This window comes from Artemia sp. Qi Xiang Cuo, chromosome 3 (genome assembly GCF_049724085.1).
Source record: "Artemia sp. Qi Xiang Cuo chromosome 3, ASM4972408v1, whole genome shotgun sequence".
Classification (NCBI taxonomy): Eukaryota; Metazoa; Arthropoda; class Branchiopoda; order Anostraca; family Artemiidae; genus Artemia; species Artemia sp. Qi Xiang Cuo.
This window is the reverse complement of record NC_142796.1, coordinates 9,206,541-9,216,615: the sequence shown is the minus strand read 5'-3', so window position 1 is coordinate 9,216,615 and position 10,075 is coordinate 9,206,541. Positions and strand designations below refer to the sequence as shown.

General features: G+C 34.4%; 1 protein-coding gene across 1 annotated transcript in view; it reads left to right on the top strand.

Moving 5' to 3' along the window:
• The window catches only part of LOC148953732 (uncharacterized), a 387,433-nt gene that overhangs the window by 271,803 nt on the left and 105,555 nt on the right, over window positions 1-10,075 (top strand). The window lies entirely within an intron of this gene.

Sequence of the window (10,075 nt, the reverse complement as noted above, 5' to 3'; positions counted from 1 at the left end):
CCCTCTCTACTCAGACTACCCCCCTCCAGTTCATTCTAAAGATGCTTCTTGCCAGTCAGACCTTACAAACACTGAAGCCGAATTCAGTAAATCAAGTGCCACAACAGAGACAGACTGTAAATCCAACCCACCCTGCTGCCTTCCCCGTCCCAACCTCCCAGTGTCCAGAAAATATTGTAAAGTCTAATAGTCTTAAAGAAAGAAAAAGAGTTATTTCTTTCTTAAAGAAAGAAATAGAGCAATAGTCTTAAAGAAAAGAAATAGTTTTGATAACAATATTAAGTTTATAGTTGAGTTAGAGGAAAATAATAAATTACCTTTCCTGGATATTTTATTAATTAAAAGGGATCTCCATTTACTTTTCTTGATTTACAGAAAACCTACCCACAATGATAGGTATTTGAATTTTCATTCTTGCCACCCTATATCGGTGAAACGGGGGGTTGTAATTTCACTAGTGGATAGAGCCTTTAAAATTTGTTCCCAGGAATTTCTGGATTCAAAATTGTTATACTTTAGGGATTTTTTGTTTTGTAATAATTACTCAATTAAGTTTATTGACAAAATAATTGAAAATAGACGCGTTAAACATGATAGTAGGGCTATTGGGGTTTCTCAGTCTTTAGATTTAAATGTATCAAAAAGTTTCATTTCATTGCCATATTTACCTGGTTTGGGTGAGAAACTTTCACGGATTTTGCGTAAATTTGGTATTGATACATGTTTCCAATCGGTGAGGCCAATGGGTAGTTTCTTTAGTTCTGGTAAGGATTTAACCCGGGGAAATTTGGTAAGTGGGGTGTATAAGATTCCGCGTTCTTGTGGGAAGTTCTATATTGGTAGGACTCACCAACAATTTGTTGAAAGATTTGTTGAACACCAAAATTCAATAGAAAAGACCCTACAATTAAGCAAGCCTCCAGAAACTTTTGTTTGAGCTTTAGCAGAACACATTTGGTTTCAACCAGATCACTTTGTAAAATTTGATGAGGCCTTAGCTATTTCAAATGATAAGAGGTATACACAGTGGGCGAGAGAAGCCATTGAAATTAAAAAACATATATTTGCCAACCTTTCGATAAATAGGGACACAGGTAGTTTAAATATTGACCCAATCATATTTTCCCTACGTGGATCAGTTTGCACTAATTGTATCATTTTTTTTTGGTGGTGGTGGTTTTATTGGTTTTTTAGTTTTAACTTGTTTTTTTTTTCTTTTTATCTTGTTCTTTTTCTGTCTATTGTGCTGAAGACACCTTGTTTGTGATAAAGGTGAAATATACACGTTGTTTTGCATTTGTCTTTTCTTTTTTCTCCACCGGCCACAGTCTTGTTTGTTGTTTTTCTTTTTTTTCTCTTTGCTGTTTTTTTTATTATTATTGAAATGTCTAAATTTGGTGCTTCAGATAGTGTACAAAATCGTGAAACTGAGAAATCCCAGGAGACTTCAATATGAGTTAATCTAGAGACAAATTTTGCAAGAAATAAATCTGACAAAAAAAATTAGTGATAAAAACAAAAATCTAAAAGATATTCATGAATTCATTATTAAGGAATCAAGGAGGTGCAACGAGCAAAATTTCAATGAGACAAGTTTTGATAAGAGTGGGTCCCTGGAGACCAAAAGACAAACCTGTGTATTTAAAGGGTTATATTTTTCCCGTCACGCAACTGGAAATACAGCCATTGACCCAATTTATAATAAAAGTGAATTAAAGGCGAACATTAAAGCCATGGAGAAGATTACTAGTGTTAACAGCTGTGTTTACAAATATTCCAGTAATTTTGACAAGGTTAGCGACAATTCCGAAGTAAGGAATGCCGCTTGTAAATTTCATCTGAATAATAAGTGTAATAGAGGCTTTTCTTGTAGGTTTGTCCATTCGTGTATACATTTTTTAAATTCAGGTTCCTGTTAAATCCCGAACTGTAATCTTCCCCACCTTAGACCCTGCCAAAAAGATAACAGTGGAGTGTGTTTTAGTCTTAAATGTTCATTCTTACACTTCTGTAAATCTTCCTCGCATCAGAGTCGCCATTTTTTAGCCCCAACTTTTCCCCAAAAGAACCGAAAAAAACACCACTTTGCTCTCTACCAATACAAAATCCTCCGCGCCGAACCATAAGTCATCTTTTCGAAGGTTGACGACGCCAGTCACCCGTTTCTGTCTCAGCGCTAAAACAGAATACCCACTCTTTACGCCAAACCTCCTCCCAAGGATCACCTATGTCTACCCATCCAACTCACCCTTTCAAAAACGTCCCTTCCCTCTCTATGTCCCCCTAGTCACCCCCCACTTTATACCCAGGAACACACCACTCCCCTATATACCTCCCAACCCTCATCACACAAGAATTACCCAGGTGTGAATTATTTGAAAGCAAATACAAATTGTCATCCTCTCCCACTTTTCCCACCCCCCAAAACTGTCCCCCCCTTACAGAAAATAAAAATCCAGACTCCACCACCCACAACACCCAACCTTCAAGATAATAAATCTAAGTCATATGAAAAATATTGTAACGCTTCACGTTACAATTTCCCAAAACTTTATCTAAGTAACGCCGAAAGCTTGAATTTTGACAAGCTTAAGGAAGTAAGCAAAACTGCGGGACTATTGTATCTCGACGTTATTTCCATCACGGAGGTGCATAACCAAAATTCATCTTTAATATATTTAAATGGCTACCATAAATTTATCAAATTAAGGCCCCATGACCATCCTCTGGGAAAAAAAATGGGGCGGTATTCTGCTGTTCGTCACAGAATATTTATACCCAATACCAATTCTTACACAAGATTTTAACGGGTTTGAAGAAATTCTTTGGATATGTATTATACCCAAGGTTTTGCCCCGGCCATTAAATATTATTATGGTTGGACTTTTCTATTTCGCTCCCAATCAAAACCTACAATCAAAACAGAATTTCACCGAAAAACTAAATGGCAGCATTGATCAAAATCATTTAAAATATCCTTACGCCGGAATCTTTTTATTAGGGGACAAAAATGATTTATCTTTAGACTCAACTTGCCGTAATTTTAATCTCAAACAAATGGTAAGCTACGACAAAGGGATGAACCCACCTAGATGTTATTTACACTAATATAAAACAATACTATAAAAAACCCTACTCTCCTACCTGCACTCGGTGGTAGCTACCATTATTCAATTAAAATTATCCTAGATTTTGAGGCCAAACACAATTATAAGGTTATCGAAATTTGCTCCAGACCAGTAACAGATAAAGGCTTATTGGAATTCGGAAATTGGATAACAATCAAAACTTGGAGCGAAATTATAAATGCAGAAGATGTTAATGACCAAGTCTTACGGCTCCATGGACTCCTAACTAAACACTACATTATACTATTCCCGGTAAAAAAGACCAAAAAGTGTTCCACCAACAAACCGTTCTTCAATCATAACCTTAAAAAAATAATTCTGTAAAAAAACTAAATCCATTAAAGAAGTAAAAATTTTAGAGGACAAGAAATTAAGTAAAAATTTAAAGAAGAGACTTTTTAAGGCTGCATTAAATTTTTACAAAAACAAAATAAATCACTTATGCAGCACTAATCCAAAAAAATGGTATGAGGATATGAAACTTTATGTAGCAAATAACTTATACAATTAAACTTTAACTTAAATGAGCCTCCTGTAAAATCCGCAAGCGACCTAAACCATCACCTTAGGTTGATTTCCCAACGTTACCTATTCCTGAATCCGGAAAGAATTTCCTCCTAAACCTCTGAAGATAATTTACCAATAATCACAAAATCTGAGGTTACAAATAAAATCCAAAAATGAAAAAGATCCAGTATCTGCCCCCTAGATATTCCGATCGAATTAATAAAAGCTTTCTCCGATAAAATTTCAGACCCACTGGTAGATATTTTCAACAAGATCACAAAAACCGGCAGATTCCCGGTTCTTTGGAAACAAGGTTACGTAACTCCAAAGACAGTGGAGATAATTTGAATGAATATTTCGGTCCTATGTCTAAGGGCCATCATCAGCAAGACAAAAATATATAAAAGAAAAAAGACTCAGAGTAACATGCAACCAATACAACCAAAAATTAAAAAAAATTCAAAGCAGTCCTAACATCCTTACTTCAGCGAAGTTGAACCAGGACTCTTTGAAGTTCAACCAGGAGTCCTGGTTAAAATTCGCTGAAGTAAGGATGCTAGGACTGCTTTGAAATTTTTTTTTTAATTTTTGGTTCTATTGGTCGCTTGTTGTTGTGAGTCTTTTTTCTTTTATATATTTTTGTCTTTCTGAGCACGGCCCTTGGACAAAGGGCCGAAATATTCATTCAAATTATCTCCACTGTCTTGCAAAAGGAATTCCTTGTTGTTCTTCGTGCTTTTGTTTTTTGCAGGTTACTTGTACTACCATATGGGTTTCTGCCGTAATTATTTCTTTTTAAAATTAAATTAATTTAAATTTTCGTGAATTATTATAGTTTCAATTGACAAATCACATTTTTTATTAAAACTAAAAAAAAATACTGCATTCTATACAACAATATTTACATGCTTTTTACAATGTTAAAAATTTTAATTCGTATGCAAGATAATGTTAATAACATTTGCTACTCCAGTGTTGAATAAAAATGCTGTTTTTCGTAGAAATTGATTTTATTTAAGAAACTTTTTTTAATTACAAAAGGCACTAGATGTAGAAATTTCCATTAGAATGAGTCAGTAAACAGCTCTCTATGATGTTCCAGCGTCCCGCTTGCTGCCTTTGTAAAGGCTGCTACCGGGGATCTTGACGTAGAATCTGACTGCCGAACGAATATTGAATCTTGTCAAGGCCAAGCCGTATAGAAAAGTAATACCAAAATTCTAGTAATTGGGATTTTCAGGGCGAAGATAATAAATTTTGGACATAGTTAGGTTATAATAGAAGTTGAATCTCACCTTGGCAGTTGTTTTTATCCAGGTGGAAGTGAATAAAAATTAGTTTTATTAGTCATCTAATGCTTAGTTTGGTTATTTCTAAATTAGTTATCTATAATTTTTTAAATTTATCTTTTTAATTAATTAATTGTGATATTTTATTGGACATGCCATAGATACAGCTAGGCTCTGACAAGAGTTGAATTTGATCAGGCAACCTCATTTTCTTGGAGGAGAGAGAAAATACCGAGTTTTATAGTAGCTGCGACCAAGTAAAAAAAGGACACGACCAATAGCAACCAAACGAAATAGCATAAAACCCCCTAAAAAGGTTGTCAGATTAAAACACAAAGTTCACCATTAGAATTGACTTGGCCGAAAATCCTATACAGGAAACTTACACTCTTGGCTTGGACAACAAGGAAAACTACTTGGCTTGAAAAACAAGGAAAATCCCTTTATTTGCGAGGGAAGCTTTTTTTTTTTAATAATAATTTTTATTATTTAAAATAAATAATTAATTGTGGCCCATAGTAACTGGAATATTAAATTAAATGCGATAAAAAAAAAAAAAAAAAAAAAAAAATCATATGCATGATAACGTAAAAAAATTCGAAAGGAAATTAAACAAAATATTATTTTTGAAAGTTGTTTCTCTGGGGTATGGTAGCATTTTTGGGTGACTCTGCTGCCTGTGTTCTTTACTATTCCAAATATTCAAAAAATTAATTCTAAGGCAAAATTGCATTTAAAAGTTTTACATTTTGTTTCAATTTACATAGCTACGTTTTGCAATTGACGTGAAAGATGCCAGTACACCATGTAAATCTGGCAATGCGAGTAAAGCAGCTGTTGCAGTGAATCGTAGGAAGAGTCGCAATTTGAATCTGCTGAATAAACATGTGAATACGATGGATCCCAGGCAACAGTGTTTCATAGAGCTCTATGAAACAGAAAAAAATTATTTCGGAGTTCTGACGGCGATTGAGAAGGTTTGTTTGCAATTTTCACTCCAGCTTTTTTCCCCTAGGACTAAGTGAAATTTGAACCGTGTCTGCTATGTGATTTGCGTGCTAATCCTGTGTCTTTATGGGCTGGGATTCGAGTCCCGATGTTAATGATTGTTTGATTTGGGACGGGGGTCAACGTAGTGACTGTAAGTTTAACTAGAATCAACCCACCTCCAAATGGGCACTTGAAGAAATTTGGGGAAAACCCAGAAAGTATCTGATGCCCCCCCCCCCCAAAGCGCTTTGTACTTAATTAGTAATACCTAATAAGAAATGACGACGCCCATCGCCAAGCTTTTTTCAGAATTCACTCTATCTGATTTCTTTACTAAGGAAATATATATTAAGAATAAAACTTTGACGTTATTAACATGTAGATTAAGAAAAGTGTAAGTTTTTTTTAATATATTCATGTAGAATTTTTTACCCGTTTTATTAAATTAATTTAATCAATTATTAAATGTTTTGGAGCCGTTTGCTCTCCCTAAATCAGTTAAAAGTGTTTCTTAATTGTTTTAAAATCCCCATTCTCATTTTTTCTTTTTTTTAATAGTTTTTCTATTCGACTATGCCTAATTTGTAATGATTTATAATTAGACTAAACGTGAGGGTAGTTCGTCATTGAGTAGCAGTCAGAGCGGACGAGAATTATCAATATCAGCTCTCCCAAAAGGATGCATTGCCTTATCTGTTTGTCCTAATGAGGGCTTATATTCTATGTAAACAAGCATAACAGTTTCCATACACTGGCTTGCTTTAGGCTACATCTACATGGCTCAAAGCAGCCATGGTTTGAAATTCAAATTTGAAATTTCTTCTGACGAATTTCGTGTGGCTAGTTTTGAATTTGAACTTTTTCTAACACCATTATTCAGATGAAGGTCCTCTATGTAAGGAAAGGAGGCCCTTTTAAGACCTATCCCCGTGCCTCTATGCCTTATGCAGGCTAACCATCTCTGGGTAACAATTATTTTTTTTGCTTCCTTCAGTGACTTTTGCTAAGCTTCCACATCTCTTTTTTCTGCCTTATCAGGTCACTTTTCTTCTTTTTTTCCATCCCTCACCTCAAGTGCTGCAATTACATTTTTTTTTTTTTACACTTTTGTCTTCCCTTTGCTTGTGATGCTACAGAACTAACCTAGCATTCAGGTTAGCTTTAACAAAGGTAATTCTATTGCTTATTACGCCATGAAATGCCATATTTTCGAAGCGTCTCTATTCCTAAAACACTCGCAAATCGCAGTTTCTGGCCTAAAATTGTCCTGACAACAGTTTATGTGTTCCCTTTGCTAAATTGTAGCAGTTATATCCTTGAACGATAAGTCTATAGCCTGCACCTGTAGTAAGGCCGAATTAGAATCCTGTTTGCTACTATTATGCCTAAAATTATCATGTTTTTACCAGCGTTTCTACTCTCCAGTAAGATTGTTCTTTACGTATTATCTTCTATTTATTATTTGTGGTACAAATCCTTTATTATTTAGTGATATCAGGGTAATACTGCATTGCATTTATTACTAACACTAATAAAACTACTAATAATACACTTACTTCTGCATGCTAAATACTAGGATACTGTATTTTTCATTTTTAAATGAATGATTGAGCCATTTTTCCATTTTCTCTATTTGTAACAGACAAAATTCGAGCAAAGATACTCGAAGTTTTTCTAATTCGAGTGCCGCTTAAAGGGGAAGTTATTTTGCCTTCTGGTAAGGTCACTTTTATTTAATATACAATTTTATTTAGTCTTCTCGACCCAGTTTTCCCACATGCCACCAGCTGTAGTAAAGCAGTTTTATGTTGCCCACCAGCTGTTATAACGTAGGTTTTGGTTGGTGTGTTAATCTATCCTTTGTAGGGGGTATAATTACGGTCCTACGATGAGTAAATCTCGGTAGCGTGTCCTTAGCCCTTCAATTAGGGAGGAAAAAGCTTGGCTAAAAAAATGGACGGGAACGAGAAATTATAAATAAGAACGAAATTAAGACTGAGTAATTTCCAACGAAAATACGACGAAGCGGGAATATATTGTTTCTGTTGCTCCTGTTTGGCTGGAGCTAGAATAGTTTCTTTGAAACTATATTTTTGTGTTCCTAAAAGAGGATGCAATGCCACCGAAAACCCCTTTCCTAATTAAGCAACAGGTGAGGAGAAAATTGATACAAAGGGACGGAGGGGGCTCTCTTCTTATGAATTTTGGGTAGACCATGGATATTGAGTGCTGAACAGTGGGGTAAGGAGCAAACAATTCCACATATATATATATATATATATATATATATATATATATATATATATATATATATATATATATATATATATATATATATATATATATATATATATATATATATATATATAAATATATATATATATATATATATAAGCGGTTCATGCATGATACGACAAGCTACAGCGTGGCGGAAGTGTGCCACGCATGATACAGTATGTGACACTCTGAAATCTTTACCAGTTGGCGGAGAGTTAGTGGCCCCTTGGACTTTTTTAAGAATCTAAATTAAAATGTGGACACCTTGACGGTCATAAATTTAATTTCACGCAAATTTCTAATTTTAATTTAGACATTACGCCTCCAAATCCCTTGATTTAATAATTTCATTCATTTAAAAAATAATAATATTTTCTAATCACTGAAGTGCTTGTGATGGTTGCTGTTTACTTCACTTTTTTCTTCTGTATGACACGAACTTAAATTCGGCGATCTATCGCTTTTGAAAAGTTTTAAAAATAAAGCCTTATTCTATTCTATTCTAAAAAAAAAGGACAAAACAGGACAAAAACGAAAGCTCAAAATGAACAAACTAGATCGTCAAATAAGAAAACATCAAGAAAATAACCTGAAAAATGTAAATTTACGGGTAAAATGAACAACCTAGACCATCAAAAGCGACAAGATCAATCCAAGCAGATAAGGCAAAGGGCATTGAAAAGACTTTTCAAGCAATGATAAACTAAAACAAAGAATAAAGAAATATGAGGTTAGAGATAAGTGGCAGCAATAATTACAGTGACAAAAAAACGAAAGTGAAGAACAAAAAAAATATACGGTTACATGACATGCTACTATAATGATCAGAACGAATTAAAAATGAAAATAAAGAACACAGAAATATGTGATTAGAAGATATACAACAGCGAGAACAAAGAAATATGCAGTTAGAAGATAAGCGACATCAAGAAGTACCAGCATCTGCGGGAATCAGAACGTGTCATAAATGAAAGTGAAGAACAAAGAATTGTAGGGTTTGCAGAAACGTCAAAGCGAGTATCAGAAAGTGTCAAAAACGTTAATAGAGCACAAAAAATTTTGCTGTTAGAAGACAAGTGGCTGTGAGAATAAGAATGATTAAAAAATGAAATTGAATAATAAAGAAATATTACGTAACAAAAACGACACCATCACAATCTTTGACGCCAATAAACTGTGGCGCAAAACCTATTAAAACCCTACAAAGATACGGTCAACTACGCAAGCATTAATTACAAGTCATTGGACTCTTGAACGTTATGTTTTCACTGTTGAGCCCTCCATCTTCCCACTTGAAAAGTAGGCAACAAAAGTGATTTATTTGGAGGTTGGTCGAATTGGATTGCCACTTCCACAATTACCAAATAAATTCACCTGGCCTGTTATAGGGCATCACTTGCCCAAAAGAATTCCAAAAACAAATACAAAACTTGAACTCTTGCTTTGCTTTAGCTTCATTCAACATAAGCGACGACAGAACCATCAATAGTCGTAATGTTTTCAGCTTTAAAGTAGCTGGACAAATTTATCACAAAATCAATTTAGCAGCACATCCATCACAGACCCCTGAAGGTGATTTTGAACAACATTCATATGCCCAAATGTAATTTTTAGACTCCGATGAAGCTGCTAAGGAACACCTTGTACATCCATTAAATTCTGCGATCTCTCGTAGCTTGGATTCAGTCAGGTTAGCCAGTCAGCTTTGTCAGTCTTATGCAAGGTTTGATGGTGACAAGTTAGGTTATAAATCTCAGAAAGGGGATAAAAATTAAGTTAGAATTGAAGAAATTTGACTCTCAGGAATTTAATAATAAAAGGCTGAATATCTCGGTTTTACATCTGGAAGCTGTTGTCAACACACACATACAAAAACTAGCTTAA